This window comes from Balaenoptera borealis (assembly GCF_965194805.1).
Source record: "Balaenoptera borealis genome assembly, chromosome: 5".
NCBI lineage: Eukaryota > Metazoa > Chordata > Mammalia > Artiodactyla > Balaenopteridae > Balaenoptera > Balaenoptera borealis.
This window is the reverse complement of record NC_138862.1, coordinates 71805337-71827037: the sequence shown is the minus strand read 5'-3', so window position 1 is coordinate 71827037 and position 21701 is coordinate 71805337. Positions and strand designations below refer to the sequence as shown.

The window sequence follows — 21701 nt, the reverse complement described above, 5'->3', positions numbered from 1 at the left end:
TTGGCTGTTTTCCTTTCTTTCTGCATTTTCTTACTTCTCTGATTAAATTTATTCTTTGGAAGTTGGAGAAGGCCTAGGAGGCTAAAGTTTTTCTACAGACAAGAGGGAGGCAGAGGACATGGTGGGGGGTAGGGTCTGTCCTGGGAAGGCCCCATAGGGTCCTGCTTGGTTATACTATCTGTGATGCACTCTCATCCATTCAATAGATATTGCTGGCACCTACTGTATACTCGGCATTGTTCTAGGTGCCTGTGCCAGTCTTGTCCCCAGACAAAACTTCCTGTCATTGTGGAGTTTATGTTGGTGGGCGGAGGCCAGGGAGGGTTGTCAGAAAGTTAAAAGTAAATCATAAATATGAAGGACATGCTTGAAGATTATAGTTTCTTTTAAAACTTACATTTGGGGGGACTTCTGGATCCTGATTATAGTGTTTCTTGATCTCGGTGCTGGGGATATTCACTTTGTAAAATGCCCAAGTCTTTGCACTTCTCTGGATGCATGTTATACTTCAATGAAAAGTTCAGAAAATTATATTCTGATATTTTCTATTACTGTCCTCTTTTATTAAAAAAAAAAAAAGCCAGTTAAGGGACTTCCCTGGTGGCGCAGTGATAAAGAATCCGCCTGCTAATGCAGGGGACATGGGTTCGAGCCCAATCTGGGAAGATCCCACATGCTGCGGAGCAACTAAGCCCATGCACCACAACTACTGAGCCTGTGTTCTAGAGCCCACAAGCCACAACTACTGAGCCCATGTGCCACAACTACTGAAGCCCACGTGCCTAGAGCCCATGCTCCGCAACAAGAGAAGCCACCACAATGAGAAGCCTGTTCACTGCAACTAGAGAAAGCCCGCATGCAGCAATGAAGACCCAACACAGCCAAAAAAAAAAAAAGCCAGTTAAAACTCACTAAATTCAGTTCAGCTCCAGCTAATAGTTTGCAAGAGTAGTTTAAAAAACATTGCTCTATTTTTAAAAACAAAACAGAACCCAAAAAACCTTCAGCCCAGTCACTCTGCAGCATCAACACTCTTGGCCGAGCACCTGCTTACAGGTATGAGCCAGGCTGCCTTCACCACCCGCCGCTGCCTTCCTTGCCCTCCTGCTTACCCCACACATGCAACCATCTCACAGTGGAGATTCTTCAAGGCACTGCCACAAGCCTCCCTCAAGCAGCTTGGGCTGCCTCTGCTTAGAACTAGACCTGACAAGCCCTTCTCCCTGCAGAATCACTCTGCTGTGGACAGCTCTTTTCAAGTTTCAGATCAGGGAAGAGACTGGCACAGGCACGTTGGAGGGTTGGGGTTATCCCCACAGCCTCCTGAATCTCCTAAGCCTTGTGTTTCTAGCCTGTGTCTCATTTCCTCTATTGTGCTGTCAGTCCCCTTGGGAGAGAGCAGTCTCCCCAGCTACCAGTACCAGAGTCAAACACAATGCAGAGGAGACATGCTCCAAGACAACTTCCATCACAGCCCCAGTGCTCAATGTGGTGGTGGGGACAGTCCAGGAGTTGAGATGGAAGGATGGGGGAAGGGAGCAGGAGACCTCTTTTCTGTGAGCCTAAAGCTCCAGATAACCCTGCACTAGGGATGTCGGAGGCATGGGTTTGGCTCTTGAGAGCAACTGGAAGGGAGATGGGAGAATGGGGAGCTGGGCTCCCCTAAGAGAATCACCCAGCAGAACAATCCAGCATGTAGGTGCTTTGACCCCTTGCCTTGTTTGATTTAGAACTTGATTTACCAGCAGAGAAACTTGCTCCAAATCAGTTGTTTGCATCTACTGATCCCCAAAATCTGGTCAGACTGATGCCAAAAATCTTGGCTCTCTGTGCACCAATGCCAAACAGAAATACAGAGTTTTGGAGGAACAAGAAAAATGGCTTTAATCTTTGCCTGGCAAAGGGGAAAACACAGCAGGCTAGCACCTCAAGAACTGTGCCCCCCCTTCCCGGGGAATCAGACAAGATCTTATAGGTGGGGCTCACAGTCCAGGGTATATGATAAGGATCAAATTGTGAAGGTCTTGCATTCTTCTTGCATTATTTCAAAACAGTCATAGCTGGTGTCAGGCAGCCGGGTAACTGGGTCCAGCAGCCCGGTAGTTGAGCCTGTTTGTCTCTGGTTTATCTTTCTTTCTGAAATGCAAAAGGCTACAAGGGGTGATTTGTTACAAGGGAGTGCAGGGTATGTAGGTGCATGATGTAATTTACATAGAGTTAGGGGGTATTACCATGCAGGATGTAGTTCACATAGTGTCAGGGAGTAATAGGTTAGCTTTGTGAAGGACAAATCCAGTTACAGACACTACAGATTAGCAACAGTTAAAATAAAGCTAGGAGTGATTAACTCTTTCCGTCCCGTTTGTTTCTTCTCTAGCCTGTTCACTGTTCCCTTTACTTTCCTTGTTCTCAGGAGAGGAAAAACTTCATTTCTATTTTTGTTGCAACAAATTCCCCACTGCTAGTTCATTCCGTCCATATTAATGGAGGAAGGGAAACGGGCGTCATTCTTGTCTGGCTGAGGACAAAACTTCAGTTTTGCTCCACTTGACAATCACCAGCTGTCCAGCCCAGGGGCCCATCTATCTTCTGCTTTAAGACCTGATGCTTCCCAAAGCTCCTGGGTATGGTGTTGCTTTGTTGTGCCTTATTGGTTCAGAGCAGACTTGGGAGTCAGAAAAGTGGATTTGAATTCTGGCTTCACTACTACCAGCTGTTACTTAATCGTGTACAGCCTCAGTTCTATCACCTGTGGAGTACTGCCTGCCCTAGACCCTGTCTCGGCCCAGGTGGGGTGCATTCAACTTCCTGCTCAGTGGCCCTGGTTGCATGGTGAAGGGCAACCCCCTTACACACACTGTTATCGAATGATTTAGTAGAAAGTTGCCCTGCTCACCTCACAGGGCAAGACGCCATGATCCAAATCCACCCAGTCCAGCGCCCCCATAGCTGTCTAGAACCCGCCCCCTTCTCATTGTCCTACTGTCCTCAGGCCAGAGCCCTTGGGCCCAATGCTGGAAAATAGGAGTGCAGAAGGAGTCACCCTTACACAGTTCTCTGATGTCTGATCCTTGGGACAGTTCTGTCTGGAGTTGTTTTATTATTAAACGCATCTTATAGATGAGGTACAGTCAGAAACAGGGCCAACTTGCCCTAGCTTTTGGGTTCTAAGCTGGGCAGCCCAAGGCCGCCTCCAGCTGTGCTAGGATCTGGGTCTGCAGGTTGCACTATCACTGGGACAAGGAGCTCTGAATTTTCTCCTCCTTTCAGGGTACAGACCCAAGAGGGAGCAGTGCAAGAGGGAGGAAGGCCCCCTTTGCCCGGGGCTCTTTCTGCCTGTATTCCCAACAGGAAGTGTCACAGGCCTGAGCCCAGCTCTCCCTTGGCCCCAGGGAAAGGGTGGAGGCAGCCCAGGTTCATAGATCTCTGGGCTGCTGCTGAAAGATTAGGACTAGAGTCCCTCTCTGCAGTCAAACACTCACTGGATTGGGACCTTGGAAACTTTCCGGTCCAACTTCCTCTTCATTTTAGAAACGAAGCAACTGAGGCGAGAGGGAAATGGGTTTTTTTACACTCACAAGTCAGGAGCAGCTGAACTGCTACTTAGAATTCGAGACTCCTATTTCAGCGCTCCTCCATTGGGTCCTGTTGACTACACCGTCTCAGTGTGAACTCCCTACCTTCTGCTTCACCTCTTCTCCCTTTGGCTCCACAGGAAGGCGCAAGCAGGGCTTCTGTCGGGACGAAGAAGGGGGAGCAGTAAGTGCTCTGAAGAGGAAGGAGAAGTAAGTGGTACATGGCCCCTTAAGGTGGCGGGCCAATCCGGCCAGGCTCCGCCCCCCCTGGGGCGGCGCAGGCGCAGGCTGGCTCCAGGAACCCCCGGCGGGAGGGCAGGCGCTGTTGGTTCTCGGGCTGGGGCGCGGGGCTGCAGCACCTGCGGGGGCCGGCGCAGGGCGCGGCGCCCGGCGGGCGGACGTCGACGCCCAGGAGCTAGGGCTGGGAGCCGGGACCGGGACGTGGGGGCGGAGCGGGAGGGGACGCGACCCCGCAGCCCCCTCCCCCGGGGGACGGGGCGGAAGGAGCCGGGTAGGGGGCGGTGTGAGCGGGCAGCGAGGGCAGCACCATCTGGAGGGGCGGGACCGCGCGGCCTCTCGGGGGCAGGAGAGTGCGTTGGGCAGTGCCGGCTGGGGGCCCTAGGCCGGGAGCGCAGGAGGAGCGCGGCGGGCTCTGCCCAGCGCTGCCGGAGCAGCAGCCGCAGCGGATCGGGGTTCTCAGCTGGGGCCCGCAGCAGCTCCGCGGGCTGAAGCTCGGCGTGGAGGAGCAGGGGGGCGTGGGTCCGGCCGTGCAGGAGGAGGGCGGGGTGGGCCCGGGGGTGCAGGAGCGGGGCGGCCGGGGCCGCGAGCCTAGCCTGGGGGTGGTGTGGGGGTCTGCGAACGGCGCGGACTGGAGGCGCCCGCCGCCGTGGACCGGCTCCGCGGGCTGGCCTGTGGTGCAGGAAGAGGGTCTGGGGCCCCGCAAGCAGCACCAGGAGAAAGGGGGAGGCAGCCCCGCAGTGCAGGAGCGGGGGGAGGCTCGCACCGGGGTGCAGGAGCAGGGGGAGGGGAGCCCACGCAGGCTGCTACAGCAGCCCGAGCAGCTGTCCGAGCTCGGGGACGGCCTCTGGGAGAGAAGAGACGAGTTCGAAAGTTCCGAGGAGCTGGGGGAGCAGTACTGGGAGAGCTGCGGGCACCTCAGAGGGGAGGCAGAGGTCCTGGGAGCGGCCCCGGCACGCCGCAAGAGACTCGAACTGGTGGGGAGGGCCCGGCCAGTGGGGCCCCAGGGGCCTGAGGGAGAGGGGCGCCTGGGGGTGCAGGAAGCAAATTGGCTACCCGGGGTGCAGGAAGGGCAGGTGGTGCGGGCTGTCCAGGAAACATACCTGGACGGGAAAGGGTCCCAGGAGGGAGAGGGGCCCCTGGAGAGACACAGGATCCGGAGGCGCAGGCGGAGGAGGAGGTGGTAACTCACAGGCCGGCTGCTCAGCACCAGCATCGGGCCGGGCCAGGGCCGTGGTGAGCGCGGGATGTAGGGGTTTGGGGAGTGGGGGGCAGAAGAGCGCCGCGAACCTGGGAGCGTTGGAAACCACTGCCCGATAGCAGGCAGTGTCCTGCTGGGTCCTTTTCTGCCACCTCAGCCGGGACATCATAGGAGCTTTGTCTGCAGAGAGCCAGTGGAAGGCAGCAGGTAAGGAAGCCCAATTCTGTTCTCAGCTGGAATTGGTGTGTTTGGAAGGAGGGGGCTGCAGTTATCTCAGGAGAGTGTGGTCTCCAAACTGCTTTTTTTCATTCCCCTGTGTTTAAACCTGGAGAGGAATGAAGCAGTGCAGTGTTCAACAGCGAGACAGGACTCCTCCCCCCAGTACTGTATATGCCAACTGGAGTGATGGGACATTTTCTTAGAGTCTAGACTGGCGGTGAGACTGTCTGGGTGGCTGCCAAGCCTGGGCAGAAGGGAGAGAGGGGTAGTCCCAGGCTGAGGTTGCAGAGGAAGTAGTCACCTCTCCACTCCTCCACCCCCGCTCCACCCGTTTACCGGTGGAGATAGGGGTATCTCCATGCCATAGCTGGGTTGGTGTAATCAGCACAGGCTGCCTCACGTCCTCAAAACACGTTCCAAAAAAGGGAAGGGGCAGCTTTGCATTGACAGGACCTTATCTTGTAACCCTCTTGGCCACGTGAGCTGAGATGTGAGTGTGGCAGCCGGTAACTTGGGCACGAGCCTGGCCTGCTCCTGCCACACCTTCTTGTCACATTTGATTAATACTGAGGGCCCAGAGCCAAGGATAAATAGTGGGCAGAAGGGTGGAGAGCTGGTGAGGACTTCTGTCTCCGTGTGGGCTCTCAGGACCCCAACCTGAAAGTGGGGGATAGGAGAGGGTATCTGCACTGCTGGACTCTGGGCATCCTCTGTGGCCCAGACCTCAGCCCCACCCCATGGAGGTGGACAGATGGGCAGCTGTGGCATCATGGGTTCTGTACCAGCCAGGGCCAGCTCTCAGCCCAGCTTAGAGGTGGGGCTTGCAGAGGTGGGGGCTAAATTTGGTTTCCTGTTGACTTCCTCATGGCCTGGGTGCCAGACCTATTCATTCCTGCCCCATAGGGGCTTGGTTGGCCACTTGCGGGCCTCATCTGCCTAGGGATGTTCACCTCTTACCTGGCGCTGTCTGGGTGCTTGCTTCTCTAGTCCTCGGGTGGGAGTGGGTACAGAGTTGCTGCCTGTCTCGGGGCCTTAGCCAAGACCCATCTCTGCCCCACCCCAAGGAGTGGCTCTTAGTCAGATGGCCCCCAGACCCCTGTCCCAACCGGACTGGGTGGAGATAGTCCTTTTCTGTTGGGGCAGGGGGAGCGGTGGTTGCGTCCTAAGCAGGCAGCTGCTGGGACTCTGCTGGAGGAGCCAGTTAGCCTGCTCCCCATGCAAACCCAGACTTGACTGTCAACTTCGTCCCATGCCTGCCTGTCATCCTGCCACCCCAAACACTCATGCACCGGAAGTTCAGCTGCTGTGTCCAAGGTGTCTGGCTCTTCTGGGATGGCCAGACTTTTTCTTGCGCTCTGGCTTCAATGGAGAGAACTGTTCTAAACACATGCACATAAGCATACACCTTCACCCTATTTCAGGTTGATTCTTGAATTTGTGGTAGACGAAGAGAAAGAGGACTTTGGCAGATCTGGGTTTACTAGCTGTGTAACTAGTGTTACTAGCTGTGTAACTAGTGTGTAACTAGGGTAACATTTCGGGGCTTCAGTTCCTCGTCTGTGAGGCGGGCCCTGGTTTTCCCTACAGTGTCCTGAGTGCAGAGGGCTCAGACCCTTCTTTGCCAGCCTAGCGTCCACCTTCCCAGGAGCCATGGCCAGTGGACATTAGGCAGGAGGGGTCAGCGCTCCCAGACCTTTTCCTCTAGCCCCTGAGCCCACAATTATCCCCCTGCCCTGTGCTTTATCCTGGAAGATGAAGTGTTTGTTTTTAATAATAGCTTTATTGAGGTATAATGACATATGGTAAATGGAACATATTTAAAACATAATTTAGTAAGTTTTAACATATGTGTATACCTGTGAAACCACCACCACAATCAAGATAATGAACATACCCATTATTCCCAAACCCCCAAAAGTTTTTTGTGCCCCTTTGTAATCCCTCCATCCCACCCCTCCTTTGCCATCCCCCTTCCCCCGGTAACAATAGTCTGCTTTCTGTCACTCTACATTAGTTCACATTACCTAAAATTTATGTAAATGGAATCATACAGTATGTGCTCTTTTTTTTTTTTTTGCCTGGCTTTTTTCACTCAGCATAATTATTTTGAGATTCATCCATGTTTTTGTGGGTATCAATTGCTTATTCCTTTTTGTTGCTGAGTAGTATACCACAGTCTGTTTATCCATTTACCTCCTGATGGGTTGTTTTCAGTTTTTGGTTATTAAAAGTAAAACTGCTATGAACATATGTGTAAGTCTTTGTATGGGCATATGCTTTTATTTTTCTTGGGTAAATCCTTAGGACTAGAATAGTTGGATCATATGGTAGGTGTACATTTAATTTTTAACAAACCGCCAGACTGTTTTCCAAAGTGGTTGTACCATTTTATGTACCCACCAGCTGTGTATGAAAGTTCTAGTTTGTTCACTACTTTGTCAGCACTTGGTATGATCAGTCTCTTTAAATTTAGACATACTAATAGGTCTGTAATGGTATCGCATTCTGGTTTTAATTTGCATTACTCTAATGACTAATGTTGAGCATCTTTTCATCTTATTTGCCATCTGTATATCTTTGGGGATGTGTCTGTTCAAATTGTTTACCCATTTTTTAATTGTGTGGGGGGTTTTTTTTGTACTAAGTTTTGGGAGTTCTTTTATATTCTGGATTCAAGCCTTTTATGGGATATGTGATTTGCAAATATTTTCTTCCAGGCTCTGGCTTGCACTTTAATTCTCCTAACAGTGTCTCTTGAAGAGCAGAAGTTTTAACTTTGAATGAACTCCAGTTTACCAGCTTGTTCTTTTATGGATTGTGCTTTTGGTGTTTAAGAACTCTCTGCCTAACCCAAAGCATGATGGTTTTCTCCTATAACTTTTATAGTTATGGGTTTTACATTTAGGTCTACAATCAATTTGGGGTTAATTCTTAGGTTAGTATATGGTGCAAGGTATGAATGGAAGTTCAGTTTTTTGCATATGGGGATCCAATTGTTCAGCAAAATTTTTTGAATAGACTTGCTTCTCTGTGGAGTTGCCTTTGCACCTTTATCAAAAATCGGTTGTTTGTGTGTAGATCCAATTGTGGACTTTGTTTTGTTCCATTGATCTAACTTGTCTGTCTTTATCCCAGGACCACATTATCTTGATCACTGTAGATTTTATAGTAAGCCTTGAAACCAAGGAAAGATCTTAAATTTTGTTCTTCCTTTTCAAAATTGCTTTAGTTATTCTAGGTTTGTTGCACTTCCATACCCATTTTAGAACAATTTGTAAATTTCTACAAAATAGCCTGCTGGGATTGCATTGAATCTACAGATCAGTTTGGGGAGAATTGCTATCTTAGCAATATTGAACCTGACTCATGAACAATGTGTATCTCTGTATTTATTTAGATTTTTAAGAATTTCACCAGTGTTTTGTAGTTTACAATGTACAGATCTTTTAAATCTTTTTTCAGATATATCCTTAAGTATTGCATATTTTTGATGCTATTGTAAATGGTATTTTTAATGGAATTCAGTTTTTTGTTAAAAAAATTTACCTGCCTTAATTGTGGTAAAATATACACAACATAAAATTTACCATTTTAACCATTTTTAAGTGTATAGTTCAGTAGAGTTAGGTACTTTCACCTTGTTGCACAACCATCACTATCATCCATCTCCAGAACTTTTTCTTATCTTGCAAAACTGAAACTCTGTACCTATTAAACAATCTCTGTATTCCCCTGTCTCCTCCCACCTCTGGCAATCACATTCTACTTTCTGTCTCTACGAATTTGACTACTCTAAATACCTCATGGGAGTAGAATCATACAGTATTTGTCCTTTTGTGACTAGCTTTTTTCACTTACCGTAATATATTCAAGGTTCATCCATGTTCTAGCATGTGTCAGAATTCCCTTCTTTTTTTTTTTTAAGGCTGAATAGTAATCCATTGTATGAATATACCAGATTTTGTTTATTCATCTATCAATGGTTGCTACTACCTTTTTGCTATTGCCAATAACGTTGCTATAAGATGGTGATTTTTTTTTTTAAATTTTTTTTTTTAAGTACTTTTTTTTTTTTAGATTAATTAATTAATTTATTTATTTTTGGCTGTGTTGGGTCTTCGCTTCTGTGCGAGGGCTTTCTCTAGTTGTGGCAAGTGGGGGCCACTCTTCATCGCGGTGCGCGGGCCTCTCACTATCGCAGCCTCTCCCGTTGCAGAGCACAGGCTCCAGACGTGCAGGCTCAGTAGTTGTGGCTCACGGGCCCAGTCGCTCCGCGGCATGTGGGATCTTCCCAGACCAGGGCTCGAACCCGTGTCCCCTGCATTGGCAGGCAGATTCTCAACCACTGCGCCACCAGGGAAGCCCATGGTGATGTTTTTTAAATTTCAATTTCCAATTGTTTGTTGTTAGTATATATAAATAAAATTGACTTTTGTATATTATACCCTCCCACCTTGCTAAACAGGTTGTTCTAGTAGCTTTTTTGTAGCTTCCATTGGATTTTATACATAGACTGTCATGTCATCTGCTAATATAGACAGTTTTACTTCTTCCTTTCTGGTCTTTATGTCTATTATTTCTTTTTCTTGCCTGATTGCACTGGCTAATCCTCTGATATAATGTTGAATAGAAGATTAGGTATCTTGCTCCTGATCTTCAGGGGAAAACATTCAGTATTTCACCACTATGCATGATTTAGCTGTAAGTTTTTCATATATGATCTTTATCAGGTTGAAGAAGCTCCCTTCTGTTCCTATTTTACAGAGATTTTTAATAGGAATGGATGTTGGATTTTGTCAGATGTTTTTTCTGTGTTTATCAAAATGATGATAGGATTTTCTTTTTTAGTTAATGTGTTGAATTACATTGATTCCGTCTTCAAATGCTAAATCAACCTCACATTCCTGAGACAAGCTCCATTGGGTCATGGTTATAATTCTTTATGTATATTGCTGGATTCCATTTGCTAAAGAATTTGTTAAGAATTTTGCATCTATGTTTATGAGGATATTTTTCTTGTAATGTCTACAGGATTCATAATATACATCTTTAATTTATCATAGTCTGCCTTCAAGTGATGTAAGAACCTTAAAATATTTTCATTTTTCCCTTCCTTTATGCAATTATTATCAAAATTATACATGTTATAAACCCTGCACTACATTGGTATAATTTTTGTTTAAACAGTCAGCTTATCTTTTAAAGTAATTTAAATATAGTAAAAAAATTTTGTTAACTGTTTACCCATGTAGTTGCCATTCTAGTGCTGTTCATTTCTGTGCATAGATCCATATTTCTATATGTATTATTTTTCTTCTGTCTGAAGGACTTCCTTTAACATTTATTATAGTGCAGGTCTGCTGGTGTTGAATTCTTTCAGCTTTTGTATATTTAGAAAGTTTATTTAGCCTTCATTTTAAAAAGGTATTTCCATTGGAATAGAATTCTAAGTCATTTGTTTTAATGACGTTGTGCCACTGTCCTCTCATTTCCATTGTTTTTGCAAGAAATCTCTTGTCATCTTAGTTCCCTGTATGTAGCATGTCTCCCTTGCCCTCCCAGCTACTTTTTGAGATGTTATCCCTGATTTTGAGCAATTTGATTATGATGTGCGATGGTGTAGTTTTCTTCATGTGTCTTGTGTTTGAAGTCATTGAGCTTCTTGAATCTGTGGGCTCTTAGTTTTTGTCAAATTTGGGAAAATTTCAGTCATTGTTTCTTCATATGTTTTTTTTCTGTTCCCAACTCTTCTTGGGAACTCTAATTACACATATATTAGGCCACTTGAAATTGTCCCACTGCACACTGATGCTTTTTGTTCATTTAAAAGAGAATCTTTTTTCCTTTGTGTTTCATTTTGGGTAGTCTAGTATTACTATAGTAATGGTACTATTACTGTGTCTTCAGTTTCACCCACTTTTTCTTCTGCACTGTCTAATCTGACTTAAATTCCATTCACTTTATTTTTTTTCATTTCATATAGTGTAGTCTTTATTCTAAAAGTTCAATGATAGTCTTTTAAAAACATAGTTATAATTGTTTTAGTGTCTTTGTCTACTAATTCTAACATCTGTGTCAGTTCTGGGTTGGTTTTGATTGATTGCTTTTTCTCCTCGTTATGGATCATAGTTTCTTGCTTTTTTTTTTTCCTGGTAATTTTTTTTTTTTTTTTTTTTGGGGCTGTGTTGGGTCTTTGTTGCTGTGCGTGGGCTTCTCTCTAGTTGCAGTGAGCGGGGGCTACTCTTCGTTGCGGTGCACAGGCTTCTCATTGCAGTGGCTTCTCTTGTTGTGGAGCACAGGCTCTAGGTGCGCAGGCTTCAGTAGTTGTGGCACACGGGCTCTAGAGCACAGGCTCAGTAGTTGTGGCGCACGGGCTTAGTTGTTCCGCGGCATGTGGGATCTTCCCGGACCAGGGCTCAAACCCGTGCCCCCTGCATTGGCAGGTGGGTTCTCAACCACTGCACCAGAAGCCCTCTGGTAATTTTTTATTGGATGCCAGACAATCCATTTTACTTTGTTGGTTGCTGGGTATTTTTGTATTCCTATAAATATTCTTGAGCTTTGTTCTGAAATCCAGTTAAATGACTGGGAAATAGTTTGATCCTTTTGGATTTCATTTTTAAGATTTGTTAGGTGAGACCAGAGCCATGCTCAGTCTGGGGCTAATAATTCCACACTGCTGAGGCAAGACCCACCTGTGTATTCTTTTTTTTTTTTTTTAATAAATTTATTTATTTTGTGTTTATTTATTTTTGGCTGTGTTGGGTCTTCATTGCTGCACGCGGGCTTTCTCTAGTTGCAGGGAGCGGGGACTACTCTTCGTTGTGGTGCACGGGGTTCTCATGGCGGTGGCTTCTCTTGTTGCAGAGCACGGGCTCTAGGCATGCAGGCTCAGTAGTTGTGGCACACAGGCTCAGTGATTGTGGCTCGCGGGCTCTAGAGCGCAGGCTCAGTAGTTGTGGCGCACGGGCTTAGTTGCTCCACGGCATGTGGGATCTTCCCGGACCAGGGCTCGAACCTGTGTCCCCTGCATTGGCAGGCGGATTCTTAACCACTGCACCACCAGGGAAGCTCCCCACCTGTGTATTCTACCCAGTGCCTAGCTTTTCCAGTCTGGCTAGTGGGAACAGGCCCTTTTCCCAGCCCTGTGAGCACCAGGCACTGCTATATCTAATCCTTTTGGGTGGTTCTTTTCCCCAGCCTTGGGTAGTTTCCATACATTCATGTGATGATCAGTACTCAGCGTATTACTCAAGGGGGATCTTTTACAGACTTCTGTGGTGCTCTCTCTTCTCTGATGCTCTGTTCTGTGAATTCTGGCCACCTGAGTTTCCCCAGAGTCTCAGCTCCATCTCTTCAACTCAGAGAGTCCTTTGGGGTCCAACTGGTTCCCTTCCCTCTTCTGTAGCCTGGAAACTCAACCACAGGGCTGACCTCCTTTGTTTCCTATCTCCTAGGTATCACTGACCTTTGCATCTTGATGTCTGGTGTCTTCAAAACCATTTTGTATATTTTGTCCATTTTTCTGTTGTTTCAGTCAGGAGGGTAAGTCTGATCCGTGTTATTCCATCTTGGTCAAAGATGAGGATTTTACTTTAATTCCCTCATTCCCACCCTGCTACTCATCCCATCTTCCAGCCCATCCACTCTGGGCATATCTCATTTTTTCTTCAATCTACTGTTCATTGTTTATATTGTTATGGTGTAGTAAACTGTGACTTTTCCTTTCCTGGGCACCTTTTTGTTCTTCCTGGAGTTGCTTTTTTTGTTTGCTTAGTTTTCTATGTACTTTTCAATTAATTAAACTCTCCAGTAGCTGTATAAATTTCTCAGGGTGTCAATTCCATTAGGTATTCTATCAAATTCACCTCTCTGAAGAAGTCTCTTTCAGAGCCTTGTGCCCGAAAGCGGCATGGACTAATTGCTCTCTATCACTGATGCTTAGCTGTCCTCCTGGGATCTCCCTTTCAGCATCTTGGGCATTTCCTTCACTGCCTTTCTGTGCCTTTCTCTCCTGTTTCCTATCTTCCCCTTTGTTGGTTTATTCTCTAGTTTGGTAGAGTACATCCTTTAGTAGCTTCCTGAGAGAGGAGGGTGAAAGAGTGGTAGATTATTTTGAGACCTTGCCAGTCTGATACTCAGTCACTTAATTAGCTGAATATAGAGATCTAGGCTGGAAATTGCTTTCCTTTGGAATCTTAAGGGCATTGCTCTTAAGTTCCAGAGTTAACATTAATGTCTAAAATCATTCCCAATCCTTTTTGTGGAACTTGTGTTACACCGTTGCCCAGGAGTTTGTAGCATCTTTTCTTTATCTCCATTATTCTTTAATTATGTAGCTTGGTGTGGGCTTTTGCTCTCCATTGTGGAAGATACTTTATCCTCCAACCCTTCTATTGTGATTTTAGCAATTTTAACAGCAGTAAATGTCTGTTGATATTATTTTATCCCATGGCATGGATGAGGTAGACACAAAACTACTAAATTCAACTTAAGTTTTAACAGAAACATTGGAATAATGGATTAGGATTTTTGGCTAGGGAGATATCCACATTTCACTTTTAAAAATCCTTTATTTTTTTTAAAGGACTTGCTAAAGTTTTAAGGTCCAGATTTTTTTTTAATTAGAAAAATTAAGATAAGTGTGTGAATCTAATAAGGAAAAAATTCTCAGAATGAATTTTTGGAAATTTAGTAGAATGATTTCTCCATCCACTGACATTAATGGGACTTAGCATTAAGAACTACCATCTGCATAGTAAATAGTCCCATAAACTGATGCTCATGGCCATGATGAGAAGGGCCTTCTGAAAGAGTGGTCAGTGTCAACAATGGGAAAGAATATTTGAAAACAGGACTGTTCTGGCCAGGACCAATGATTGGCGCAGTTACAGGCTTTCTCCAGAGCAGCAGTTCTCGACCCCAGTATGGATTCATCTGCAGAGATTTCAAGATATGATGCCTGAGTCTCACCTAGACCAAGCTGATTAGAATCTCAGTGGGCGGGGCCCACACACCGCCACGTTCCTACCTCCCAGGTGATTTTAATGCACAGCCAGTGCAAAGAACCACTGCTCCAGGGTTTAGCAGAGACCCTTGCTTCCTAGAGTATGGTCTAAGGACCAGAACATTATCACTGGGAGCTTGTTAGAAATGTAAAACTTAGGCCCTACCCCATATCTATGGAATCCCAATCTGCATTTTAACAAGATTCCCCCAGGTGATCTGTATGTGCATTAAAGTTCATGAAATACTGCCTCATTTATCCATTCAGCAAATATTTATGAGCACCTGCTGTGGGCCAGACTTTGTTGGTTGGGGTGAGGATGGGTCTGTTGAATTTTTTATGTTTCCTGTCATATTTGTAATTTCTTATTCCCCCTATTAAAAAATAATAATATTCTCTTCTTGTTTTATAGATACAACATCTTGTCTCTCTGAGGATTTTTTTTTTTAATTTTATTTATTTATTTATGGCTGTGTTGGGTCTTCGTTTCTGTGCGAGGGCTTTCTCTAGTTGCGGCGAGCGGGGGCCACTCTTCATCGCGGTGCGCGGGTCTCTCACTATCGCGGCCTCTCTTGTTGCGGAGCACAGGCTCCAGACGCGCAGGCTCAGTAATTGTGGCTCACGGGCCCAGCTGCTCCGCGGCATGTGGGATCTTCCCAGACCAGGGCTCGAACCCGTGTCCCCTGCATTGGCAGGCAGATTCTCAACCAGTGTGCCAACAGGGAAGCCCTCTGAGGATATTAATGAGCATTTTCTGTCAGAAATTTCCTTCTCCTGCATAGTCTGCATTTCTTCTGAGTTGCTTTTTTCTGTGTGTTTTGCTCGCTCTTCCATGTTAGAGGCATTCCTTGGGTGTCCAATAGTTTTTTGTCATCTGCTCTTTACTACAGGCACTGGGTGGCCTTGTTGACTGAGCTTCTTTGTGTGGTGGCCTGGCTGCTCGGTTTGTGGAGAACTCCCAATGTTGGTTTCTTTATATCTTCCTTGGCCTGATCAGAGTCCCCAGAAAGGACGCTCCTGTCTTCTGCCAGGAGGTGGAGACCTGGCTCCATGTTCCTGGAGGGAGCCGAGGAGGGGACGGAGATCTCCACATCTATGTGTGCTTTCCTTGTTAGGTCCGTGGCACCCCGCTCTCAGCCAAGCCTGCTGCGCCAGTGCAGAGGCCTGCACTTTACCCCTGAAGGGAAATCCCGATTTTGCCGGGTGGTACCGGGGCAGCAACCCAGTGGCTTTGTACCGGGGAGGGAGTCCAGGGGGGTCTTACGGCTTCTTAAACAGCTTTTGACTAATCCCCTGTATTATTAGCACCTGTTCTTCTTCTAGAGGTTTCTGGGGCTTCTAGTTCCCAGGCCTTTTGAGGATTCTGGGGGGTCAATCAGGTCCTTTTCACCTTGGGATTGGGGATTTTCTCAAGTCTGCTCTCCATAGTCACTGGCCATCTGCTTTCCAGCTTCCAAAGCTATGTTGTGGTTTTCCCTTCTACTATTCTTCCCATCCTTAGGGACTTTTGCCCTTCACAAAATTTCTCTTTCGATAATTTTGGCTTTGGTGGGGTTTTGGGAAGGAGTGAAATTATGTGCATCTGTGCAATCTGTCTTTTCCTGGAGCCTCTATTCCCTCTTTAAACTTCCTCGCAGAATCCATGAATTCATTCAGTATCTAGTATATATTCAACAGTTAAGACTCCAGCTCTGCCCTCCATGAGCCCAAATCCTTGAACCGAGCAGTTTCGTGTCCAATTGTACATGGACTGAATTCTGGTTCACCTGTTAACTCTCCAGTAACGGGTGACCCTGGTCACCTCTCCAGAGCCTCAGTTTCCTCATCTGTAAAATGTGGATAATGTAGGGTAGTGGGGGGGGGGAGGTTAATCAGGCAATGAAAGATAAAACTTTTAGTAAAGAACTTGCACACAGTGTCTTTTTGAGGACCTGAATCGTGACTTCTCCTCCTTCATAGTCCCCCAAACCTAGCACAGGGTGAGCACACAGTCAGTATGTGGTGAGTGACTAAAGAGGCGGGTGGGGTGAGAGGTTTGGCCTGGGCCCTCCTTCAGCAGCTCTAGGTCCTGGGAGCCAAGGGCTTCTGCTGGATGTGAGAACTCTAGGTTCCTCCTGTCTCTGCCTCTCCCCTGGATGTTGTGTCTCCTCCTGAGGCAGGTTCTCCCCTCAGGCCCCTGACCTTTATTAGCCCCTGACCTTGGCAGAGCTGCCCCTCCATGGCCAGAGAGGAATCACCATTGCTCTGAACTGCTCCCCAGCTCCTAGAGATCCATTCCCTATGACAGCTTCTTAGGTGCCTCAGACCAGGCATGTCCCTTCCCTTTCAGGGTCTCAGTTTCTTTATCTCTAAAATGGGTGGGATTTAAGGTATCTTAAATATTTTGCAGTCCCTGACATCTCTCTCGCTTCCAGGTTCGGACCCTTTCTCTCCCTGGCCCAGCAGCCCACCCTGCGCTGGATGTTCCTAGCTCCTGGGGTTCTGGTGTGGGCGCTGTCCCAAGGGAATGAGCAGTCCCTCTCACAGAGTAAATGCTCTCCAATTTCACAGCTCTGGGCCCACCCCACCTCCAGGGCCCAACAATAGGCCCCTTCAGCTCTAGGCTCTTGCTGAGGGGGTGGGGGGAGTGGGGTGAGGCCTGAGCTGGTAGGCAGGGTGACCAGCTGGGAGGCCTCTGCCCAGCCTTGGAAGAGCCCTGGGAGTGGCTGGCTGCTGGGAGCCAGACTACATCCTTCCTCTCTTCCCGGGAGCCTCGGCTGCCGGGCCTTGGTGCCGGGAGGATGCTTGGGCCAGAGGATGGTGAGACGCAGCTCTCTGCGGTACCCTGCATCCCAACCCTGTCACTCGGGCGTGAGTGGTGCGCATGTGCAAGAGACCCAGACAACTGCAGGAATTTACCCACTGTCACACTTGAGTGGTGTTTATGTGCGGGGGAGGGATGCTCCAGGAATGTGTTAGGGCTCTCAGTGTCCTGTCTCTGGGTGTCAGGGTTGGCACACTGGTCTTTCGCTGGTGGAGCGTGAAACAGCTAAAAAATACTTTCAAGACCAAGTTGGTAGATGTGGGGAGGTACTGGGTTCAGTGAGGGTCTGTGTTGTGGTGTTTAGTCAGGTTCTTTCCTTTCCTCTCTGAAAGTTACACCTCCTTCTCTGCTGGAGTCAAAGGAGATGAGGCATAGGAGGGTCCCTGTATCTGGTGTGTCTGCCCCTGCTTCTGTGCCCTGCCTTTCCACCCTCTGACCCCCCTGTCTCCCTCCTCTCTCTGCGAGGCTGGGATGCCTGACAAACCAGACCTCCTGCCCATCGATCAACCCTGTGGTATCCCCAGCTCTCCCTCCGCAGTCTGATGAGAGGGCAGCCTTCAGTCAAAGCTCTCCCTCTGCCTTGAGGGACTGCTGTGTTGTCCCCAGGGCTGAAATAGCTTTGTGGGAGCAAAGTAGCTTAGTGGTTCTGGGACAGGAGTAGCTGTAATGAGATTGGCTGCCCTTCTTCCCACGAAGGTGCTTGCTTTTCTGGATTCGAAATAATGGGGGGAAGCAAAGCCAGGGCCGACAAGGGCAACCAGACTTATTCCTGGTATTCACTGGACATAAGGAGGTACCAGCTCACTGGAAAAGAGACAGGCCTCCTTTCCCCAGTGTCTGTCACAAAGGCTTGAAGTCCCTTTCAGCAGACTCTCTTGACCAGGTGCCTTGCCAGATTCTTCTTTCAAGGTGACAGATATAAACAGATGGTTACAATGTACAAACTACAAGAGGTGCGTACATAGGGCTCCTTCAATAGAATTATGTATTAATACAGAGTGCTACAGAAATAGTACCCTTTAAGGATTAGAGCATGATGGATAATTAAAAATTTTTTCATTCTTTTGGCTATTTTCCATGTGTAGTATTATGTATTTATACCGCTCTTGTTTTCAAACATACTTTAACAAGATAACATGGGAAGCAATGGCAAAAAGAACCGTTTGGGGATAGGAAATGGGAAATTACAAAGGAGATGACGTTTTATTTGGGTCTTGAGGGATGTGTAGGAGTTCATCATGAAGAGAAAAGAGTATCACAAAGAATAGCTCAAAGACATTAAAATTAAAGAAGATGGTATGTCTAGGGAAGGGCAAGTATTTGACTTGGTTGGAATATGGAGACGTTTGAAGGAAATGATAAGAGGTGGAGGTGGACAAATAGGCAAGGGATGGATCCTGAAGGGCCTTGTATTTGGCTCAGTGAGGAATTACAGAAGGATGTAAGCAGGAGAGGAACTTCAGATCTGTGTTCAGATGACAGTATAACAATAGGGAACTATGTGCTAGATGCTGTGCTAAGTGTGCCATTCATGATCTCATTGAGTTTGCACTTTATGAAGGACGTACTGTTTATTCCCATTTGCAGATAAGGAAATTGAGGCTTAGAGGTTAAGGCATCTGCCCAGAAGTCGTCTGACTAGAGAGTGATACAGCCAAGATTTCAGCCCAGGTCTGCCTGACTCTTGTCCCAAAGGTATTGATGGGAGGAGTAATGAGGAGGCAGAAACAACAAGATTTTGTGGCCTGCCCAGTGGGGAAAGAAGGGAGTTATGGTTGGGGAGCCAGGGGTGAGGTGTCTAGCCTAGGTGGCTGGTGTTGGCTTGTGATGTTTTCAGTCAGGATATAAGAGCACACATAAGCTAGGTTTAAGGCGGGGGTTGATGAGCTCAATTTGGGCATGTAGAATTTATGGTACCATTGCATCCTCCTGGTGAAGCTGGCTGTAAATGTCTAGAAGCATGGGTGTAGAGCTTCTAGAGCTCAGGAATGGAGACAGACAGCACATGGTGCTAATTGGAGCCCTGGGAGGAGAGGAGGTGACCCCCAGGGAGGGAAGAGAAGGAAGGGCGAGTTCCAAAGTGTTAGGAAATATCCACAGTTAAGGAGAAGGGTGAAAAGCCCTCAGGGTTAGACTCAGGGCCTGTGGGCTCAGCACTGCTGGCAAATATGCCTCAGCCTTGACTGTCCTCAGGGCCTCAGCTGCCAAGCTCCCCTGGAAGGGAGTGGGCCACTGTGGCCTGGAGATGGAGAGGGTGTGGACAGCCATGGTATGTGTCTGAATCACCCCCTTCTCTCCCTTGGCCCGTGGCCAGCCTCCTCCCCAGACCAGTGTGATTTCAAACCTGGGATGACCTGAAGGTGTGGGGTTACCTGGTACAGTTCCCTCTGGGATGAAGTCCCAAGGGGAACCAGCCTGGCCTTGGTCCAGAAGCTTGGGCGCTGCACACAGAGGGGTGAGTTGAGGTTGACTGGGCTTGGTGGGGCTGGCATGTGTAGGCAAGATAATCCTCTGGTTGGGAGAGGAGCCATAAGCCCCCCTCCTTCTCCTCCCCAATATGTTGTTTTCCCTCCAGGGCCTGGAGAAGAGGGAGGGCAGAGATGGGAGAGAGCTGGCCTGGCATATATTCCTGAGAATACGGTAGATTGTTTTGGAAAAATCTTCTTGGCCGGAAATTACATGTCACGTCTGCTCCTCAGTGTGGATTTGTAACTTGACTGATGCTGTTGGAGAGCCTGGGGGAGGGGAGTGGACAGCAGAGGCAGGCTGGTTCCTGGGCCACTACCGGCTCCCTTTAGAGATAAGGGGGCAAGTTGTAGACCAGAGGGTGTACACATGGGGTGGATTCCCCAAATCCTAGAGGCAGTTTGGATCTTGTGGGTATCTTGTAATAGGATGGCATTCGGAGGCAGGGGCCTTGTGGAGGGAGGAGGTAGGGAGAAAGCAGGAAGGGGGAATGGTTTAGATCAGACCCTTTATCCGACCAGGAGAAGAAGGGGTCTGTGGGCCTGGCATTTTCAGCCTCTCTTTCTCGACAGCCTCCTGAGTGTTCGTGCAGCTGCTCCCAAAACCAGTTTCTGCCATAGCTGCAGTAAGGTGCAGAGGAGCTTCTGCCTAGAATAAACACCCTGCCTGGCAGGGTCATCCCCTATGCCAACGCGCTTCAGCTGGAGAAGGAGTTTTTGAAGAGAGTGAGCCTTACGGGAACTCACCTAGTGCCCACCCGGGGTCTCCTTCCTCAGTCTTGAGGTGGAGTGTGTGTGGGGGGAGGAGTGGAGAGTAGAGGTGTCTCAGCATTTCCCGCCTCCTCTGCCCCAAACCCCCAAGGGGTGAGGGTGCCCTGAGCTCAGCCCTAAATACCTGGTACTGAGGAGTCAGTGGAAGCTTCAGATGCCATTGGAATGAGAGGGTGTGCGTGTGGCACCTTGGGGCCTCTGCAGTGGGACTTCCTCCACTAGCTATGTCCTCATCCTGGCACTGGGTGACAGCCCTGCGTGGACACGTGTTGGGGCAGCTCCTGCGGGAGGGAGTGTGGGTACTCGCACTCTTCTGAGCCCAGAGAGGTCAGCCACAGTGCTCTGCCCAGCCCCGAGCCTCCGCCCCCCCCCACCCCCCCGCAAGGCGCAGTCTTGGGGGCGGGGCGGGTGGAAGTGCAGGCGGGGAGAAGTCCAGGCCGGTGAGAAGAGGCGTGGGCTGCGGAGGGCTGAGGTCTCCCTCCCAGGGCGGATGCGGGGGGCGTGGCTTCCACTGCGGAGAGGAGTGGGCTGGGCAGGTTCCCCGGGCCTGAGTGGAGTGCGGAACGGCAGCGCACCAGGGAGCCTGGCAGGTGGGCGCATGCTTGGAGCCAGGTGGAAGCTGGGCTGGTGGAAGGAGAGGGGTCTAGAGGGAGGGGTCTCAGGTCGAGTTAGGATGGGGGCTTCTCTTCTGTGAGCTTCTTGGATGGACCCCCCCCCTTGTCATGGAGTATGGGGGCCCTTGAGTCCCCAGGACCTGATCGGTGGCTGTGCATCTCTGGGGTCCTGGAGGGACCTCACCTGGCTCTCTGGGGGGACAGCCTGCGCTGCGGAGAGGCGGCTCCTTGGAATGGAGGCTGTGCACGGGATTGGGGGAGGGGCAGCCGCAGGCCCAGCGGGAGAGACCGCTACCACCAGGCTCTGCTCCCTCGCTCTGGCTGCAGGTGGCAGATATGGGGCTGTGGGGTGCGTGCGGGCCCGAGGACTGGGCCTTCCCTTGGCTGAGGTGCTTTAGCGGCCCCTGCCCTTCTGGAGGATGCTCGAGGCCTGGCCCTTCAGGACGCAGGGCAGTGACGCTGCCGGTGCGCTGGAGGGGCGGGGACTGCGGGAGGGCTCTGCTCCCCTCCCGGGCCCTAAAGCCCGGAGTTTGGGTTCCGAGGGTGAGAGATTTGAATATCTGCGCCTAACTGAGGCCGAGGAGGGACAGCAGGTAATAGGGGAAACATGGGGGATAGCCAGGTAGCCGGGCCCTAGACCGCATCGTCTGCTGGTGAGCTGAGGGGAGCCTCTCAGGAGTGAGGGGTATCTGTGAGCCTGGCCCCAGGACAGATCCTGGGGGCTGGGATGCTGGGTAAAGAAGGGTGATGTGTTTGTGTGTTGGGTGGGGCGGGGCGAGTCAGTGGTGGTGAATTCCTGTTGCTGACAT

At 48.9% G+C, this 21701-nt stretch overlaps 2 protein-coding genes across 27 annotated transcripts in view; one reads left to right on the top strand and one right to left on the bottom strand.

The window, feature by feature from the left end:
- The window catches only part of LOC309629333 (uncharacterized protein), a 39766-nt gene extending 34738 nt beyond the window's left edge, over positions 1-5028 (bottom strand). For 18 of the 25 annotated variants that reach the window (XR_014244984.1, XR_014244985.1, XR_014244986.1 and 15 more), the window contains exons 1-2: positions 3681-5028; positions 398-506 (exon numbers count right to left, since the gene is read on the bottom strand). The gene's annotated coding sequence lies outside the window, so the exon portion shown is untranslated. The remainder of the gene's footprint in view (positions 1-397; positions 507-3680) is intronic. The other 7 variants (XR_014245002.1, XR_014245003.1, XM_082393335.1 and 4 more) reach the window with 1 other exon arrangement.
- The window catches only part of TNK2 (tyrosine kinase non receptor 2), a gene marked incomplete at its 3' end in the record, with an annotated part of 42201 nt that continues 25117 nt past the window's right edge, over positions 4618-21701 (top strand). Inside the window, exon 1 of one of the 2 annotated variants that reach the window (XM_082393153.1) lies at positions 4618-5220. Of the gene's footprint in view, positions 5221-20747; positions 20869-21701 lie in introns of those variants that run through there. The other variant, XM_082393154.1, reaches the window with a different exon arrangement.